Genomic DNA, 21841 nt, shown 5'->3' on the forward strand with positions numbered 1-21841 from the left:
CACATGTCTTGAATCTTCGACCACTGCACACCTGACAACTCCATGTCTGCCATCCTACTGCCTGCCCGTGTATGTGTATCCTCCCACAAAAACATAACAGCCCGCCTCTGTTCGCACAGTCTCTGAAGCATGTGCAGTGTTGAGTTCCACCTTGTTGCAACGTCTATGATTAGGCGATGCTGGGGAAGGTTCAAAGAACGCTGATAGGTCTGCATACGGCTGGAGTGTACAGGCGAACGGCGGATATGTGCGCAAAGTCCACGCACTTTGAGGAGCAGGTCGGATAACCCCGGATAACTTTTCAGGAAGCACTGCACCACCAGGTTTAAGGTGTGAGCCAGGCAAGGAATGTGTTTCAGTTGGGAAAGGGAGATGGCAGCCATGAAATTCCTTCCGTTATCACTCACTACCTTGCCTGCCTCAAGATCTACAGTGCCCAGCCACGACTGCGTTTCTTGCTGCAAGAACTCGGACAGAACTTCCGCGGTGTGTCTATTGTCGCCCAAACACTTCATAGCCAATACAGCCTGCTGACGTTTGCCAGTAGCTGCCCCATAATGGGAGACCTGGTGTGCAACAGTGGCAGGTGCGGATGGAGTGTTTGTGCGACTGCGGTCTGTGGACGAGCTCTTGCTTCTGCAGGAGGACGAGGAGGAGGAGGAGGAGGAGGGGGTGCGAACGGCTACAGACAACTGTTTACTAGACCGTGGGCTAGGCAGAACTGTCCCAAACTTGCTGTCCCCTGTGGACCCTGAATCCACCACATTTACCCAGTGTGCCGTGATGGACACGTAACGTCCCTGGCCATGCCTACTGGTCCATGCATCTGTTGTCAGGTGCACCTTTGTGCTCACAGATTGCCTGAGTGCATGGACGATGCGCTCTTTAACATGCTGGTGGAGGGCTGGGATGGCTTTTCTGGAAAAAAAGTGTCGACTGGGTAGCTCGTAGCGTGGTACAGCGTAGTCCATCAGGTCTTTGAAAGCTTCGCTTTCAACTAACCGGTAGGGCATCATCTCTAACGAGATTAGTCTAGCTATGTGGGCGTTCAAACCCTGTGTACGCGGATGCGAGGCTAAGTATTTCCTTTTTCTAACCATAGTCTCATGTAGGGTGAGCTGGACTGGAGAGCTGGAGATCGTGGAACTAGCGGGGGTGCCGGTGGACATGGCAGACTGAGAGACGGTGGGAGATGGTATTGTTGCCGCCGGTGCCCTAGATGCAGTGTTTCCTACTACGAAACTGGTGATTCCCTGACCCTGACTGCTTTGGCCTGGCAAAGATACCTGCACAGATACAGCAGGTGGTGCGCTAAATGGTGGTCCTACACTGCCGGAAGGGATGTTGCGTTGATGACTAGCTTCATTGGCCGAGGGTGCAACAACCTTAAGGGACGTTTGGTAGTTAGTCCAAGCTTTCAAATGCATGGTGGTTAAATGTCTATGCATGCAACTAGTATTGAGACTTTTCAGATTCTGACCTCTGCTTAAGGAAGTAGAACATTTTTGACAGATGACTTTGCGCTGATCAATTGGATGTTGTTTAAAAAAATGCCAGACTGCACTCTTTCTAGCATCGGATACCTTTTCAGGCATTGCAGACTGAGCTTTAACCGGATGGCCACGCTGTCCTCCACCAGGTTTTGGCTTTGCCACGCGTTTTGGGCAAGATACGGGCCCGGCAGATGGAACCTGTGGCGATGTTGATGCCTGCTGCGGCCCCTCCTCCTCCTCTGCTTCAGAACTGCTGCCGCCTGCACCCTGTTCCCCCAATGGCTGCCAATCGGGGTCAAGAACTGGGTCATCTAATAACTCTTCTTGTACCTCCTGCGCAACTTCGTCTGTGTCACCGTGTCGTTCGGTGGTATAGCGTTCGTGATGGGGCAACATAGTCTCATCAGGGTCTGATTCTTGATCAGCACCCTGCGAGGGCAATGTTGTGGTCTGAGTCAAAGGACCAGCATAGTAGTCTGGCTGTGGCTGTGCGTCAGTGCACTCCATGTCAGATTCAACTTGTAATGGGCATGGACTGTTAACTGCTTCACTTTCTAAGCCAGGGACGGTATGTGTAAAGAGCTCCATGGAGTAACCCGTTGTGTCGCCTGCTGCATTCTTCTCTGTTGTTGTTTTTGCTGAAGAGGACAAGGAAGTGACTTGTCCCTGACCGTGAACATCCACTAACGACGCGCTGCTTTTACTTTTACCAGTTTCACGAGAGGAGGCAAAAGAGCTAGAGGCTGAGTCAGCAAGATAAGCCAAAACTTGCTCTTGCTGCTCCGGCTTTAAAAGCGGTTTTCCTAATCCCAGAAAAGGGAGCGTTCGAGGCCTTGTGTAGCCGGACGACGAACCTGGCTCCACAGCTCCAGACTTAGGTGCAATATTTTTTTCCCCACGACCACCTGATGCTCCACCACTACCACTACCCTCATTACCAGCTGACAATGAACGCCCCCGGCCACGACCTCTTCCACCAGACTTCCTCATTGTTTTAAAAACGTAACCAAACTAACGTTATTTGTTGCAGTCACACAACTTACACGGTGAGCTATAACTTCAGTATGATTTAGCTACCCCTTTACAGGTTGGTGAGACCACAGCGAAAATCAGGCCCAATGTTACACACTCTTTTTTTGGTGGCTGCAAATTAGAGAGATGCCCCACACGCAGGACTGTCACTGAAGCACAAATGTTAATATTAATGTCACACTATTATTTTTTTTTTATTTTTATTTTTTTCAGGAACACTTTAGAAACCCCCCAAAAAAAAAAAAATAGATTTTTGCAGGGAGAATTTAGAAAACAAATGTAACAAACTATATGCTTTCTATGGGCCACTGAGTGAGAGATGACGCACACAGGAATCAGGAGTGGCACACAAGCCCAGAGGCCAATATTTTTCTACCAATGATTGATGGAGTTATTTTCTCTGGTAGATTTTGGAACCCAAATCAAGGAAAAAAAAATATAGGCTTTCTATGGACCACAATTGGAGAGAGAGAGAGAGAGAGAGAGAGAGATGGCACACCCAGGAGTCAAGACTGGCACACAAGCAGAAAGGCCAATATTAATCTCCCACTGTTTTTTTTGTTTGTTTGTTTTTGTTTTTTTTCAGGGAGACTTTAGAAAAAAAAATAATAAAAAAAATATGATTTTATCAGGAAGAATTTAGAAACCAAATAAAATAAAATGATTTTTTCAGGGAGAATTTATAAAACAAATAAAAACAAAAATAGGCGTTCTATGGCCCACTGACTGAGAGATGACGCACACAGGAGTCAGGAGTGGCACACAAGCCCAGAGGCCAATATTTTTCTACCAATGATTGATGTAGTTATTTTCTCTGGTAGATTTTGGAACCCAAATCAAGGAAAAAAAATATAGGCTTTCTATGGACCACAATTGGAGAGAGAGAGAGAGAGAGAGATGGCACACCCAGAAGTCAAGACTGGCACACAAGCAGAAAGGCCAATATTAATCTCCCACTGTTTTTTTTGGTTGTTTTTTTTTTTTTTTTTTTTCAGGGAGACTTTAGAAAAAAAAATAATAAAAAAAATATGATTTTATCAGGAAGAATTTAGAAACCAAATAAAATAAAATGATTTTTTCAGGGAGAATTTATAAAACAAATAAAACCAAAAATAGGCGTTCTATGGCCCACTGACTGAGAGATGACGCACCCAGGAGTCAAGACTGGCACACAAGCAGAAAGGCCAATATTAATCTCCCACTGTTTTTTTTTTTTTGTTTTTTTTTTCAGGGAGACTTTAGAAAAAAAAATAATAAAAAAAATATGATTTTATCAGGAAGAATTTAGAAACCAAATAAAATAAAATGATTTTTTCAGGGAGAATTTAGAAAACAAATAAAACCAAAAATAGGCGTTCTATGGCCCACTGACTGAGAGAGAGAGAGAGATGGCACGCTTAGTACTGGCACACAAGCCCAAAGGGCAATATTAATCTCCCTTTTTTTTTCAGGGAGAATTTCTAAAACCCAAAAAAAAAAAAAAATAGGCTTTCTATGGCCCACTATTTGTGAGAGAGATGGCACGCTCAGGACTGGCACAGATGGCACGCTCACAACTGGCACACAAGCCCAGAGGCCAATATTAATCTCCCTTTTTTCAGGGAAAATTTATAAAACCAAAAAAAAAATTAAATAGGCTTTCTATGGCCCACTATTTGTGAGAGAGATGGCACGCTCAGGACTGGCACAGATGGCACGCTCACAACTGGCACACAACCCCAGAGGCCAATATTAATCTCCCTTTTTTTCAGGGAGAATTTATAAAACCAAAAAAAAAAATTAAATAGGCTTTCTATGGCCCACTATTTGTGAGAGAGATGGCACGCTCAGGGCTGGCACAGATGGCACGCTCACAACTGGCACACAAGCCCAGAGGCCAATATTAATCTCCCTTTTTTCAGGGAAAATTTATAAAACCAAAAAAAAAATTAAATAGGCTTTCTATGGCCCACTATTTGTGAGAGAGATGGCACGCTCAGGACTGGCACAGATGGCACGCTCACAACTGGCACACAAGCCCAGAGGCCAATATTAATCTCCCTTTTTTTAAGGGAGAATTTATAAAACCAAAAAAAAAATTAAATAGGCTTTCTATGGCCCACTATTTGTGAGAGAGATGGCACGCTCAGGGCTGGCACAGATGGCACGCTCAGGACTGGCACACAAGCCCAGAGGCCAATATTAATCTCCCTTTTTTTCAGGGAGAATTTATAAAACCCAAAAAAAAATAAAATAGGCTTTCTATGGCCCACTATTTGTGAGAGAGATGGCACACTCAGGACTGGCACACAAGCCCAAAGGCCAATATTAATCTCCCACTGTATTTTTATCAGGGAGAATTTATACACCCCACAAAAAAAAATACAGAAAAATGAAAAGGCTTTCTATGGCCCACTATGTGAGAGAGATGGCACACACAGGGATGGCACTCTAGCAGAAATGCCAAATTGCCAATCTTAATCTCCCACCAAAAAAAAAAAAAAAAACAGGGAATGTCCTACAATTACTATCTCCCTGCCTGCAGTAATCTCAGCCAGGTATGGCAGGCAGCTACTATCTCCCTGCCTGCAGTAATCTCAGCCAGGTATGGCAGGCAGCAATAAGGAGTGGACTGATGCACAAATGAAATAAAAAGTGTGGACAAACAAAAAAGATAGCTGTGCAGAAAGGAAGGAACAAGAGGATTTGTGCTTTGAAAAAAGCAGTTGGTTTGCACAGCGGCGTACACACAGCAATGCAGCTATCAGGGAGCCTTCTAGGGCAGCCCAATGAGCTACAGCGCTGAGGGGAAAAAAAAAAAAAAAAACTTCCACTGTCCCTGCACACCGAGGGTGGTGTTGGACAGTGCAAATCGCTGCAGCACAAGCGGTTTTGTGGTTAATGGACCCTGCCTAACGCTATCCCTGCTTCTGACAAAGCGGCAGCAACCTCTCCCTAAGCTCAGATCAGCAGCAGTAAGATGGCGGTCGGCGGGAACGCCTCTTTATAGCCCCTGTGACGCCGCAGACAGCAAGCCAATCACTGCAATGCCCTTCTCTAAGATGGTGGGGACCAGGACCTATGTCATCACGCTGCCCACACTCTGCGTTTACCTTCATTGGCTGAGAAATGGCGCTTTTCGCGTCATTGAAACGCGACTTTGGCGCGAAAGTCGCGTACCGCATGGCCGACCCCGCACAGGGGTCGGATCGGGTTTCATGAAACCCCGACTTAGCCAAAAGTCGGCGACTTTTGAAAATGTTCGACCCGTTTCGCTCAACCCTATCCACAAGGAATACCACAGGGTTGACCATACCCAACCCTCCTAGTCTCCTCGTACGGTAAGTAACCTCCCTCTTGACCAGGTTCAGTCTATTCCCCCATAACAGTTGGAAGAACAAACTGTAGACCCAAGTCCAGAGAGATTCCGGCAAGATGCATACACTGCCCAGATAAATCAGTAAAGGGAGCAGGTAAGTTTTGATCAGGTTTACCCTTTCCCTTAGGGTCAAAGACCAACCCTTCCATTGGTTCACCTTCTGAGTGGCGATCTCTAGCCTGCTGTCCCAATTTTGTTTGGGGTAATCCCCCTGGCCAAATGCCAAGGACTTTTGCAGAGACTTTGGGTCCTGGAAGGGTGTCCGGGAGATCAAAACCAGGATCTCCTCCTCCCAGCCAGAGACTCTCACACTTATCCTGGTTGATTTTGGACCCGGATGCCTCCGAGTAGCGATCTACCTCTGACATCAGCCACCCTGCCTCCTCAGGAGAGGAAACAAACACAGTGACATCATCAGCATACGCCACCACCCTCAGAGTGGCTTTCGGTGCCGCCTGGTCCATCCCGATCCCGGCCAACGGTCCACGCTCCACCCTCCTAAGAAGAGGGTCAATCGCAAACACGTACAACAGCGGGCTCAAGGGACAACCCTGGCGGACACCGGACCCAACCTCAAAAGAGCTGCCAATCCAACCATTCACAAGCGGGAAACTCTCTGCCCCACTGTACAAGGTCTTAAGCCAATCAACAAACCCCCCCGGCAGGCCATATCTCAGAAGGACGGACCAGAGGTACTCATGATTAACTCGATCAAATGCTTTTGCCTGGACCAGTGACAGCATGTACCCCTTCCAGTGACCAGCCCTACCCTGCTCCACTGCCTCTCAGACACAGAGCACAGCACTAAATGTGCTGCGGCCTGGAACAGAGCAATGCTGGGCCCCCGAAAGGAGTCGGGGTGCAAATTTCACCAGCCGATTAAACAGCACCTTTGCCAGAACCTTCCTGTCTGCATTAAGAAGAGCTATGGGACGCCAATTCTCAATGCAAGATGGGTCCTTACCCTTTGACAAGATGATCACAGCAGACCTCCTCATTGACTTCGGCAGAGTGCCCGAGGAAAGACACTCATTGAATACCTCAGTCAAGAGGGGAACCAAAACGTCCTTAAAGGTCTTATAGAATTCAGATGTTAAGCCATCTGGACCAGGCGATTTTTTGGGGGCAAGCCCTTCAATCGCCAACTGAACTTCCTCTTTCCTGATCATTTCTGTCAAAACGTCAAGAGAGGGGTCTACCCCTGGTTCGGGGACAGCTTCAGCCAGGAAAGCCGACATCTCATCCCAATCAAGATCCCTCTTCCCCAAGAGGTGCGAGTAGAAGGATCTGACAACCTCCAGGATCCCTGATCTGGATCGCCTCAGGGACCCCGTAGTGTCAACCAGTCCTGTAACCACTTTACTATTCACTGATATCTTGCAGTTTCTGTACGGGTCAGGCGAGCAGTACTTCCCGTAATCCCTCTCAAAAACCAAAGATGCGTGTCTATCGTACTGACACCTCATAAGCAAAGATTTCACTCTGGAGATCTCCTCGCGGCTACCTCCAGTTGAGACAAGATGCTCGAGTTTCCTCCTCAGACCCTGATACAGGCGGTACCTGCTCAGACTCCTGAGGCTCGAGAGCTGGCGGAAGAATCTCGCCACCCTTTCCTTGAACATCTCCCACCACTCTGACTTACTACTACAAAGATCCAGTAATGGTACCTGGCTCTGAAGAAAATCCTCAAAGGACTGTCTTATCTCCGCTTCTTCCAAGAGAGACGAATTGAGCCTCCAAAAGCCTCTTCCCATCCGGAGGGTCTCTGTAACATTCAGAGAAAACAAAATTAAACAGTGGTCGGAGAACTCCACCTCAACAACAGACACTGCTGAAGAGACAGCTTCCTCCTTTAAATAAAACCTATCTATTCTGGACCTACAGTTACCTCTATGATAGGTGAACCCCTCGTGGCCTGGGGTGTGCCGAATGTGGACATCCACCAGGCGAACCTCACTAGCTATACTATTAAGGGAGACGCTATCATAAGTCAGCTTCTCTCTGGAACCTCCTCTATCTCGGGGCCTCGTGACAGCATTGAAGTCCCCTCCAAAGACAACCTGCCGACTTGTAAAAAGGTAGGGCTTGATCCTCATAAAGAGACACTTCCGGTCCCACTTAGATTGGGGACCATAGATGTTAATGAGCCGGAGCTCTTGTCCCTTCATGAGGACATCTAAGATCAGGCACCTCCCCATTTCTAACTCAATAACCCGTCGGCATTCCACCGGTGCGGTAAAAAGGACCACCACTCCGCTATACGGCTCGGCCGCAAGAGACCAATAGGAGGGCCCGAGTCTCCACTCCCTCTTAGCTTTAAACACATCTGCCATGTTTGGCAGCCTGGTCTCTTGCAAAAAGAAAATGTCAGCTTCAACCCGGCTGAGAAAATCAAAGGCCGCAAATCTAGCTGTATTTGACTTTATGCTGGCGACATTAATGGACGCCAGCGTCAATGGAGTGGGTACCGCCATCATTGGTGATTGAGTTAGATGGCTTTCTTTTTCCCACTCCCCTTATCCTCTGCCTCAGAGGAGGAATCCTTCCCCCTCTTTAATGACAATGAAGTATCCATTCCCACGTGTTTTTTATTTTTTTGGTCCTCGTCTCCGGACTCTGGGCCAGTCCCTCCCTCCAAGGATCTTACATTCCCAGAAGGAGGAGACTTGGCATCCCCTGTGAGCCCTGCCGAAGCCAGAACCTCACCCTCAGCTACCTCCTCAGAGGAAGAGATGTTTTCAAGGGCTTGGAACCGGTTAGAAAGACCAACCAGAGGGGAGTCGGTTTTTCCTTCCTTAGGTACCTTAGTCAGAGCGGGAGAAGATGTTTTATCTCCCTTCTTTCTCTTCTTTTTGGTGCCGAGCTTACGCTTGTCCTCTAGCCACTGCCTATTATCCTCATCCATACTTTCATAATGGGAGGACTCTGAGGCAGTGGCACTTTCCTCCCTGTGGATCCTCCTGACCTCCTCATCCAACTCATCATCCCTCGGGGCCTCAGCAGCAAGACTGGCATCCAGGACAGGGGCTGCCCCAGTAGTACGAGGCTCACCCAGCTCCCTATCCTGTCTGCGCTTGTCTAGACGCCTTAGCTGGGCAGGCGTCTTTTTATTGCTTTTCTTCCTTGGCCCCTCAGCTCCCTCACCCCTGCTAGTCCCTTCCCCAGCAGAATCAGCCTCACGGCTTTCTCCCACTGGGGTCACGACTGCATTAGCGAAGGAGCGAGGACAACGGCTGAATGGGTGACCTAAGTCACCACACAGGTGACACCTAATCTCCACACAAGATGCAGCAAGATGGCCGATATCCCCACACAATGCACACTTCTGCACAGTGCAGTTTGCGCTGAAGTGTGTGGGGTCGCCGCACCTGTGACAGAGCTTCGGTTGCCCCTGGTAGAAGACCAGGATACGATCCCTACCCAGGAAAGCAGATGATGGTATGTGGGCAACCGTACCACCTGAACGCTTAAGCTTTACCATAAACGTCCAGGCCCCTGACCAGATACCAAACTCGTCACGGTTTTTCTTTGGCATTTCTACCACCTCTCCATACCGGCCAAGCCACGTCATGATGTCATAACAAGAAAGTGACTCGTTATAAGTCATCACGGTCACTTTCTTGACTTGGTTTTGGCGAGACACCACCTGAACGGCAAAGTCTCGCCAGCCGGGCTCATTTTTTGCCAACTCATAGTTCGACCAGAAGAGCTCCAGCCCCTCCGGCCGAACAAAGCTGACATCAAAATTAGGTGTGGAATAGGGATGTATCAAGGCGTAGATGTCAATCGCACTGAAGCCCATCCTTAGCAGGAGCTCCACAACTTTAGACCTTGGAGGACACGCATCATTGCCCCTCCACTGAAGACGGAACACATTCCTACGCACACTACCCAGCCCGGCTGTTGGGAGGGACAACACTGTATCCCCCCCTCTTTGCTCTCGGAAGGCCCCGAGGCCATGCCTCTCTATCCAGAAGGATAGATCAACCTCTCGACCCTCTACTATTAGTGATCTCTCCCCCCTCTTTAGAGCCTCCAGGAGACGCCGTTGCAACATGCCGTCCCCAGAGCCCAGAGACGAGGAGGATGCCCTATTTCCCCCGGAGGTGACAGCAGCATAACTCCTGACAGGCGCTGCCACCACCGGGGGGGGCAACCGGACCAGTGACCACATCCACACCAACAGCATCACCATTACCCACCTCCATAACCCCCTCACCCTCTACCAAACCAGCAACCACACCACTAGACAAAGAGTTTTCCTCATCCATACCCACCACATTCACTCCTGCTGGACCAGTGACAACAGGGGGTGACATTTTGACCTCCGCATCATCAGGCACAAGGGGCTGATTCTCCTCCACAGAACTGGAGGTGACCTCACCCCTGGTTTTACGAGTGCCCTCCGCATCATCAGATGATATTTTCCGCTGCTTTACTGTTACCAGGCGCCGCTGATCTTTCGCCATTGTGTGGCGCCGCTGATCCTCAATGTCAGCATCCTGTTGACCAGCAGCGCCAACACAGAACAGGACTTTGGGAGGAGGACCGGAACTCCCAGCCCCAGCAACCCCCTCACACTGCCGCCGCTCCTCAACTAAGTGATCAGTGGCAACAGCATTCAAGGGCACCGAGGCTACCGGAGCTGCCCCCGACACTGGGCCGCTCCCCCCTCCCAGTGAGGAGCGCACCACAGCATCGTGGCCTGATCGTTTGCCCGCCGCCGGGCCGCCCTCACTGTCCAGCCTCTTGGCTGATGCACCTGCTGCTACATCCCCGCTACTACAAGCAAAGACGGAGCTCTGCGCCTCATTACCGTGCTCTGTAATCTCCCCGCGCCTTTGCACCGGATCCACAGCAGAACCCGGGCGGGGCTGGGCAACGGGGCTTATACAGCGAGCTGACCCTGCAGCCGACTCAGGGGGTACAGGGAGGGGGGCATATACATAGCTTACCGCTTCCTGCAGCTTAGGTTTGATCTTCTTTACCTTTTTCTTGTGGCCCCCAGGTGCCTCCTCTGGTAAATCATCACCAAGATGGAAGTTCTGAAGGCACACTGGGGGCTCCAGCAGCTTGATCTCTGCCATTAGCGCCCCTCCCTGGCCGATGTCACTGTCCTCCCCAGAGCCAGCAGAACTGCGACGAGATGTCATTGTCGCCTGTCCAGCAGGTAGCTCGCTGCACGTGGCCTCTGAGTGACTAAGAGGGCTGCCAGGTGGAGCTTTCTGCTGGTCATCCTCCTCCTCATCATCATCATCCACCTGGCACTCAGGCTGCAGCCCCATCTGCCTTTGCTCTCTGTTATCAGCCATTTCCCTGAATCGCTCTTCATTAATAAGTTTTTCCTTAAACGGTCCACTTTTTTCTCTTATGAAAGCTTTTCTGACTTCAAGCTCATTGATGTCCACTTTCAGTCTCCTTACCTCCGCCTGGAGCTGATTCTTCCTCGGTTTGGAGGAACTTGCAGCTTTGTTGCTTGTGCAGCGCAGCTCCTCCCGGAGTCTCATCAGTCTCTTGCTAGCATCTTCATACTCACGGAGGTGGCTCATGACCCGGGAGGCATAGGTGGACACAGACTCCCGGGGTCTCTGCAGCGCCCAACCCTCCTCGGTGAGGTCGGCCTCACCTCCGTGAGCACTCAGCTTTCCTCCAGAAGGGCCGCCATCTTGCATACTAGCAGGCTTCTCCTCCATGGAAGCCTTGCGGCTTCTCTGGGTCTCTGCAGACCTGGGGGGAGTAGGAGCCACATTGCTGCGACTCCTGGTGGAGCGTCTCACCCCCGAATCTTCTGATGTGCAGGCTGGTTGCTGGTTCCTTCTGCCCCCCGCCAGCCTGGTCCGGGAAGCAGAAGCCTGGGACTTGGCTCCCTCACTCATCCCAGGAAACCCACTCCCTCCCTGGGTAAGAGAGAGAGCAGGTCCCCAGGTGGAGAGATGGTGGTTCTCTGGAGCTCAGGAGCACACTGCAGGTTCAGCAGCGACCGCACCCACAATCAACACAATGAGCAGCAGCTGAGCTGCACTCACTACTCTGAAGGTGCAGTCACTGTGTACATACATTACATTACTGATCCTGAGTTACATCCTGTATTATACTCCAGAGCTGCACTCACTATTCTGCTGGTGCAGTCACTGTGTACATACATTACATTACTGATCCTGAGTTACATCCTGTATTATACTCCAGAGCTGCACTCACTATTCTGCTGGTGCAGTCACTGTGTACATACATTACATTACTGATCCTGAGTTACATCCTGTATTATACTCCAGAGCTGCACTCACTATTCTGCTGGTGCAGTCACTGTGTACATACATTACATTACTGATCCTGAGTTACATCCTGTATTATACTCCAGAGCTGCACTCACTATTCTGCTGGTGCAGTCTCTGTGTACATACATTACATCATTGATCCTAAGTTTTATCTTGTATTATACCCCAGAGCTGCACTCACTATTCTGCTGGTGCAGTCACTGTGTACATACATTACATCACTGATCCCAAGTTTTATCTTGTATTATAACCCAGAGCTGCACTCACTATTCTGCTGGTGCAGTCACTGTGTACATACATTACATTAATGATCCTGAGTTACATCCTGTATTATACTCCAGAGCTGCACTCACTATTCTGCTGGTGCAGTTACTGTGTACATACATTACATTACTGATCCTGAGTTACATCCTGTATTATACTCCAGAGCTGCACTCACTATTCTGCTGGTGCAGTCACTGTGTACATACATTACATCACTGATCCTAAGTTTTATCCTGTATTATACCCCAGAGCTGCACTCTTTTGTACAGCTGCTCTGACTGTTTCCCTGCCACTTGATGTTTGCACATAACAGAGATTTATCATAATCCATGGGAATTTCTTCCACCAGGGTCTTGCCGAGCCTTTGATGTTGACATGAACATTTCATCCTGATAATCCGTAGTGCTCCCTGTTTGTAGATTAATTTGTGATCGGTGCCGGCTCTATCATTACACCAGACGGAGACTTCACAATCATCGGGCTCTATCATTACACCAGACGGAGACTTCACAATCATAGGGCTCCATCATTATACCAGACGGAGACTTCACAACTGTCCGGCTCTATCATTACACCAGACGGAGACTTCACAATCATCGGGCTCCATCATTACACCAAACGGAGAATTTACAACTGTCCGGCTCTATCATTACACCAGACGGAGACTTCACAACCGACCGGCTCTATCATTACACCAGACGGAGACTTCACAACCGTCCGGCTCTATCATTACACCAGACGGAGACTTCACAACCGTCCGGCTCTATCATTACACCAAACGGAGAATTTACAAATGTCCGGCTCTATCATTACACCAGACGGAGACTTTACAACTGTCCGGCTCCATCATTACACCAAACGGAGACTTCACAACTGTCCGGCTCTATCATTACACCAGACGGAGACTTTACAACTGTTCGGCTCTATCATTACACCAAACGGAGACTTCACAATCATCGGGCTCCATCATTACACCAAACGGAGACTTCACAACCGTCCGGCTCCATCATTATACCAGACGGAGACTTCACAACTGTCCGGCTCTATCATTACACCAAACGGAGAATTTACAACTGTCCGGCTCAATCATTACACCAGACGGACACTTTACAACTGTCCGGCTCTATCATTACAACAGACGGAGACTTCACAACCGTCTGGTGTAATGATAGAGCCGGCTCTATCATTACACCAGACGGAGACTTCACAACCGTCCGGCTCTATCATTACACCAAACGGAGAATTTACAACTGTCCGGCTCTATCATTACACCAAACGGAGACTTCACAATCATGGGGCTCCATCATTACACCAAACGGCGACTTCACAACCGTCCGTCTCCATCATTACACCAGACGGAGATTTTACAACTGTCCGGCTCTATCATTACACCAGACGGAGACTTCACAATCATCGGGCTCCATCATTACATCAAACGGAGACATCACAACTGTCCGGCTCTATCATTACACCAGACGGAGACTTCACAACAGTCCGGCTCTATCATTACACCAGACGGAGACTTCACAATCATGGGGCTCCATCATTACACCAAACGGCGACTTCACAACCGTCCGTCTCCATCATTACACCAGACGGAGATTTTACAACTGTCCGGCTCTATCATTACACCAGACGGAGACTTCACAATCATCGGGCTCCATCATTACATCAAACGGAGACATCACAACTGTCCGGCTCTATCATTACACCAGACGGAGACTTTACAATCATCGGGCTCCATCATTACACCAAACGGAGACTTCACAACCGTCCGGCTCCGTCATAACACCAGACGGAGACTTCACAACCGTCCGGCTACATCATTACACCAGACGGAGACTTCACAACCGTCCGGCTCCATCATTACACCAGACGGAGACTTCACAACTGTCCGGCTCCATCATTACACCAGACGGAAACTTCACAACCGTCCGGCTCCATCATTACACCAGACGGAGACTTCACAACCGTCCGACTCTATCATTACACCAAACGGAGACTTTACAACCGTCCGGCTCTATCATTACACCAAACGGAGACTTGACAACCGTCCGGCTCTATCATTACACCAAACGGAGACTTTACAACCTTCCGGCTCTATCATTACACTAGACGGAGTCTTTACAACAGTCCGGCTCCTTCATTACACCAGACGGAGACTTCACAATCATCGGGCTCCATCATTACACCAAACGGAGACTTCACAACCGTCCGGCTCCATCATTACACCAGACGGAGACTTCACAACCGTCCGGCTCCATCATTACACCAGACGGAGACTTCACAACCATCCGGCTCCATCATTACACCAGACGGAGACTTCACAACCGTCTGACTCTATCATTACACCAAACGGAGACTTGACAACCGTCCGGCTCTATCATTACACCAAACGGAGACTTTACAACCGTCTGGCTCTATCATTACAATAGACGGTGTCTTTACAACAGTCCGGCTCCTTCATTACACCAGACGGAGACTTTACAACCGTCCGGCTCTATCATTACACCAAACGGAGACTTTACAACTGTCTGGCTCCATCATTACACCAGACGGAGACTTCACAATCATCGGGCTCCATCATTACACCAGACGGAGACTTCACAACCGTCCGGCTCCATCATTACACCAGATGGAGACTTCACAACCGTCCGACTCCATCATTACACCAGACGGAGACTTCACAACTGTCCGGCTCCATCATTACACCAGACGGAGACTTTACAACTGTCCGGCTCTATCATTACACCAGACGGAGACTTCACAATCATCGGGCTCTATCATTACACCAGACGGAAACTTCACAACCGTCCGGCTCCATCATTACACCAGACGGAGACTTCACAACTGTCCGGCTCCATCATTATACCAGACGGAGACTTTACAACCGTCCGGCTCTATCATTACACCAGACGGAGACTTCACAACCGTCCGGCTCCATCATTACACCAGACGGAGACTTCACAACCGTCCGGCTCCATCATTACACCAGACGGAGACTTTACAACTGTCCGGCTCTATCATTACACTAGATGGAGACTTCACAATCATCGGGCTCCATCATTACACCAAACGGAGACTTCACAACCGTCCGGCTCTATCATTACACCAGACGGAGACTTTACAACTGTTCGGCTCTATCATTACACCAGACGGAGACTTCACAATCATCGGGCTCCATCATTACACCAAACGGAGACTTCACAACCGTCCTGCTCCATCATTACACCAGACGGAGACTTCACAACTGTCCGGCTCCATCATTACACCAGACGGAGACTTCACAACCGTCCGGCTCCATCATTACACCAGACGGAGACTTCACAACTGTCCGGCTCCATCATTACACCAGACGGAGACTTTACAACTGTCCGGCGCTATCATTACACCAGACGGAGACTTCACAATCATCAGGCTCCATCATTACACCAAACGGAGAATTCACAACCGTCCGGCTCCATCATTACACCAGACGGAGACTTTTCAACTGTCCGGCTCTATCATTACACCAGGCGGAGACTTTACAACTGTCCGGCTCTATCATTACACCAGACGGAGACTTCACAATCATCGGGCTCCATCATTACACCAAACGGAGACATCACAACTGTCCGGCTCTAACATTACACCAGACGGAGACTTTACAACTGTTCGGCTCTATCATTACACCAGACAGAGACTTCACAATCATCGGGCTCCATCATTACACCAAACGGAGACTTCACAACCGTCCGGCTCCATCATTACACCAGACGGAGACTTCACAACCGTCCGGCTCAATCATTACACCAAACGGAGACTTTACAACCGTCCGGCTCTATCATTACACCAAAAGGAGACTTGACAACCGTCCGGCTCTATCATTACACCAAACAGAGACTTTACAACCGTCCGGCTCTATCATTACACTAGACGGAGTCTTTACAACAGTCCGGCTCCTTCATTACACCAGACGGAGAATTTACAACCGTCCGGCTCTATCATTACACCAAACGGAGACTTTACAACTGTCCGGCTCCATCATTACACCAGACGGAGACTTCACAATCATCGGGATCCATCATTACACCAGACGGAGACTTCACAACCGTCCGGCTCCATCATTACACCAGACGGATACTTCACAACTGTCCGGCTCCATCATTACACCAGACGGAGACTTCACAACCGTCCGGCTCCATCATTACACCAGACGGAGACTTCACAACTGTCCGGCTCCATCATTACACCAGACGGAGACTTTACAACTGTCCGGCTCTATCATTACACCAGACGGAGACTTCACAATCATCGGGCTCTATCATTACACCAGACGGAGACTTCACAACCGTCCGGCTCCATCATTTCACCAGACAGAGACTTTACAACTGTCCGGCTCTATCATTACACCAGACGGAGACTTCACAATCATCGGGCTCTATCATTACACCAGACAGAGACTTCACAACCGTCCGGCTCCATCATTTCACCAGACGGAGACTTCACAACCGTCCGGCTCCATCATTACACCAGACGGAGACTTTACAACTGTCCGGCTCTATCATTACACTAGACGGAGACTTCACAATCATCGGGCTCCATCATTACACCAAACGGAGACTTCACAACCGTCCGGCTCCATCATTACACCAGACGGAGACTTTACAACTGTCCGGCTCTATGATTACACCAGACGGAGACTTCACAATCATCTGGCTCCATCATTACACCAAACGGAGACTTCACAACTGTCCGGCTCTATCATTACACCAGACGGAGACTTTACAACTGTTCGGCTCTATCATTACACCAGACGGAGACTTCACAATCATCGGGCTCCATCATTACACCAAACGGAGACTTCACAACCGTCCGGCTCCATCATTACACCAGACGGAGACTTCACAACCGTCCGGCTCCATCATTACACCAGACGGAGACTTCACAACCGTCCGGCTCCATCATTACACCAGACGGAGACTTCACCACCGTCCGGCTCCATCATTACACCAGACGGAGACTTCACAACCGTCCTGCTCCATCATTACACCAGACTGAGACTTCACAACCGTCTGACTCTATCATTACACCAAACTGAGACTTCACAACCGTCCGGCTCTATCATTACACCAAACGGAGACTTGACAACCGTCCGGCTCTATCATTACAATAGACGGAGTCTTTACAACAGTCCGGCTCCTTCATTACACCAGACGGAGACTTTACATCTGTCCGGCTCTATCATTACACCAAACGGAGACTTTACAACTGTCCGGCTCCATCATTACACCAGACGGAGACTTCACCATCATCGGGCTCCATCATTACACCAGACGGAGACTTCACAACCGTCCGGCTCCATCATTACACCAGACGGAGACTTCACAATCATCGGGCTCCATCATTACACCAAACGGAGACTTCACAACCGTCCGGCTCTATCATTACACCAGACGGAGACTTCACAACTGTTCGGCTCTATCATTACACCAGACGGAGACTTCACAATCATCGGGCTCCATCATTACACCAAACGGAGACTTCACAACCGTCCGGCTCCATCATTACACCAGACGGAGACTTCACAACCGTCCGGCTCCATCATTACACCAGACGGAGACTTCACAACCGTCCGGCTCCATCATTACACCAGACGGAGACTTCACAACCGTCCGGCTCCATCATTACACCAGACGGAGATTTCACAACCGTCCGACTCCATCATTACACCAAACGGAGACTTTACAACCGTCCGGCTCTATCATTACACCAAACGGAGACTTGACAACCGTCTGGCTCTATCATTACACCAAACGGAGACTTTACAACCGTCCGGCTCTATCATTACACTAGACGGAGTCTTTACAACAGTCCGGCTCCTTCATTACACCAGACGGAGACTTTACAACCGTCCGGCTCTATCATTACACCAAACGGAGACTTTACAACTGTCCGGCTCCATCATTACACCAGACGGAGACTTCACAATCATCGGGCTCCATCATTACACCAGACGGCGACTTCACAACCGTCCGGCTCCATCATTACACCAGACGGAGACTTCACAACCGTCCGACTCCATCATTACACCAGACGGAGACTTCACAACCGTCCGGCTCCATCATTACACCAGACGGAGACTTCACAATCATCGGGCTCCATCATTACACCAGACGGAGACTTCACAACCGTCCGGCTCCATCATTACACCAGACGGATACTTCACAACCGTCCGACTCCATCATTACACCAGACGGAGACTTCACAACTGTCCGGCTCCATCATTACACCAGACGGAGACTTTACAACTGTCCGGCTCTATCATTACACCAGACGGAGACTTCACAATCATCGGGCTCCATCATTACACCAAACGGAGACTTCACAACCGTCCGGCTCCATCATTACACCAGACGGATACTTCACAACCGTCCGACTCCATCATTACACCAGACGGAGACTTCACAACTGTCCGGCTCCATCATTACACCAGACGGATACTTCACAATCATCGGGCTCCATCATTACACCAAACGGAGACTTCACAACCGTCCGGCTCCATCATTACACCAGACGGAGACTTTACAACTGTCCGGCTCTATCATTACACCAGAGGGAGACTTCATAATCATCGGGCTCCATCATTACACCAAACGGAGACTTTACAACTGTCCGGCTCCATCATTACACTAGACGGAGACTTTACAACCATCCAGCTCCATCATTACACCAAACGGAGACTTTACAACCGTCCGGCTCTATCACCAGACGGAGACTTTACATCCGTCTGGCTCTATCACCAGACACGGAGACGTTACAACCGTCCAGCTCTATCACCAGACGGAGACGTTACAACCGTCCGACTCTATGATTACACCAGACGGAGACTTTACAACCGTCCGGCTTTATCATTACACCAGACGGAGACTTTACAACCTTTCAGCTCCATCATTACACCAGACAGAGACTTTACAACAGTCCGGCTCTATCATTACACCAGATGGAGACTTTACAACCGTCCGGTTTTATCATTACACCAGACGGAGACTTTACAACCGTCTAGCTCCATCATTACACCAGCTGGGGCTTTAAACTGTCCGGCTCTATCATTACACAAAATGTAGACTTTACAACCATCACAACCGTCCGGCTCTATCACCAAACGGAGACTTTACAACCGTCCAGCTCTATCATTACACCAGACGGAGACTTTACAACCGTGCAAGTCCTAAGACTTGTGTCTTCCATGTGTTTCATACACTGGGGTTGGATTGTAAGCTGATCAAGCGAGAGAAGACTTTTTGTCTCCTTTTTGGTCACATTGTGACTGCGGCCCCATGTATAAGTGATGAGTGGCATCGATTCACAATTAATGATATTAACGGGTGAATGATCTCGGCAGGAGATCTGGTGAGAGCCAGAGTTACTCCGATTAATTATTAATTCTCTCGCAGGTTGTGAATCCATGTGGACTGTGGGCACCCAGAAATAAAGTGCTACAATGATCTCTAGTAATGGTGAGCAAAGGCATCGATAGCTGGGGCAACTCCAGCTGTTGTAGGACTACAACTCCTGCGTCTGTCAGGGAATGCCGGGAGTTGTAACACTGTAGGCTGCTGACCCCATGCAAGGGTCATGTTAGGACAGGAGATAATCTGGGGAAAAGGGTTCCTTTATGACAAGGTAGTTGTCAGCATCTGATAAAATTGGGCACAGAGTGCTAGACTGGTGCCAACGCCATGCCAAGAAAATGTTTACTCATTTTGCACATCATAGTTGCAAATCTTAAATGGTACGATCCATAATGACTCAAGAGGAAGAGTTTTAGGAGACCCATCCACCCATTGACACTAGTGTCAGTTCCAGCTAACAACCCACACTTTAATAATGTGGCATTGGCAGCAGCAGATCAACCAATCATAAATCCATCATTACTGACAATGAAATGTATCTATCAATTTGCCGATTACAAGGTTAGATATTCCATTGCTCCGTGTGACATGTGGTCAAGGCAAAGGTGCAATGCCAAGTAATATTAATGGGGTGACCTTACCTTATCAGTTTGCCCTGGCCCCTATGTATTTCCTCCGGGACTGGAGACAGCCTGCAAGTCTTCTTTCCATTCCCATGAAAAGTGTATGGAATGTTTTTCAATAAGCCCAATGAGATGTCTTCACATTACCCCACCTGTTCTTGGGTCGGTGCTCCAATATCGGGGTCCTTGTGACGCTGTCCACCTCCTAATGTGCGAACAGCCACCTGTGCACTGTGAAAATGCAGCAAACGCGACTGCAGATTACTTGGGGTTTTGCTTTTTTCTCTTCATACGCGACTTCTTTCAGAGATGATTGCACTGCGACAATCAAGCTAGGACTTGTATCTCTGCGGAGGAAGGAGGCGCATGGATTAGTAGTAGAAGAAGAATGCAGGTCTCCTCATTAGAGCGCCCAATATTACACAAGAGAAAAAAACCTGTCACGGGGAATAGCAGACAAAAACAGGGAGGTTGTGGGGCAACAGGTCATAAATCGGGGGATAATTTATACCAAGAGGAGAAATATTGTGTAATGACCTAAAGAGATCAGACAAATGAGGGATCAAGAATACGAGGCCATCAATGAAACCTTATCGAAAACAAATATAACCAATGGAGTTCTATTAGCAACAGCCAGGGACAAGAAGTAGGGGTGTATGTAGAGGTGGTGGAGCCTCATGGACAAACTAAACTGGGACCCCTTTCAGTGCTGGTGACCACTCAAACTACCTGGGACAGGTGGACTCCGTATCAGAAAATCCCTCTGTGCACCCGCTGACTAGGAGGGACTTTCCTGTTGTGAGCCAATTAGATGTTTCCTACAGTTGTCCTCTCCTTCTGTGCGTGAGAACCTGCAGCTGCATTGCCCTAGAATATAAGACATCATTTCAGTTGTTTCACACTTTTTTGATAAGTATATAATTCCACATGTGTTAATTCATAGTTTTGATGCCTTCAGTGTGAATGTACAATTTTCATAGTCATGAAAATACAGAAAAATCTTTAAATGAGAAGGTGTGTCCAAACTTTTGCTCTGTACTGTATATCCAGCGTTTCGGAATGACTCAGTCTCGGAGGCCCGGGGGGGAAAGTTGACTGCATATATTACTACTAATACATCACACTGCGGTGAGTCACTATGGCACAAGAATAACATTTCTCACGGGCACCAACCACTTGGCATGGAGGGGAACCTCAGGTCTCAGACCCAGACCCCATATGTCTTTAGCATACACTGACCAGTCAGCACCATAGATCGGCATCGGGCAAGTCCGCATCGGATCTGATCACAACGAATATATTCACTTTCCTCCCTCCAAGTTTGATTCTGGGACCAAGGCCAGAGGTTGTAAATGTCCTGAAATAACATAATACAGCCCCACATAGGACATTTCTTTGGGAG

The 21841-nt window shown here is 48.9% G+C and overlaps 1 protein-coding gene across 3 annotated transcripts in view; it reads right to left on the minus strand.

Annotated features, from left to right (window-relative positions):
* Positions 1–21147, minus strand: part of LOC138657686 (FERM domain-containing protein 6-like) — a 227430-nt gene extending 206283 nt beyond the window's left edge. For 2 of the 3 annotated variants that reach the window (XM_069745388.1, XM_069745398.1), the window contains exon 1: positions 20458–21147. The gene's annotated coding sequence lies outside the window, so the exon portion shown is untranslated. Of the gene's footprint in view, positions 1–7550; positions 7649–20457 lie in introns of all 3 variants that reach the window. The other variant, XM_069745395.1, reaches the window with a different exon arrangement.
* Positions 21148–21841: the final 694 nt, after the last annotated feature.

Source organism: Ranitomeya imitator, chromosome 1 (assembly GCF_032444005.1).
Source record: "Ranitomeya imitator isolate aRanImi1 chromosome 1, aRanImi1.pri, whole genome shotgun sequence".
NCBI classification, from domain to species: Eukaryota; Metazoa; Chordata; class Amphibia; order Anura; family Dendrobatidae; genus Ranitomeya; species Ranitomeya imitator.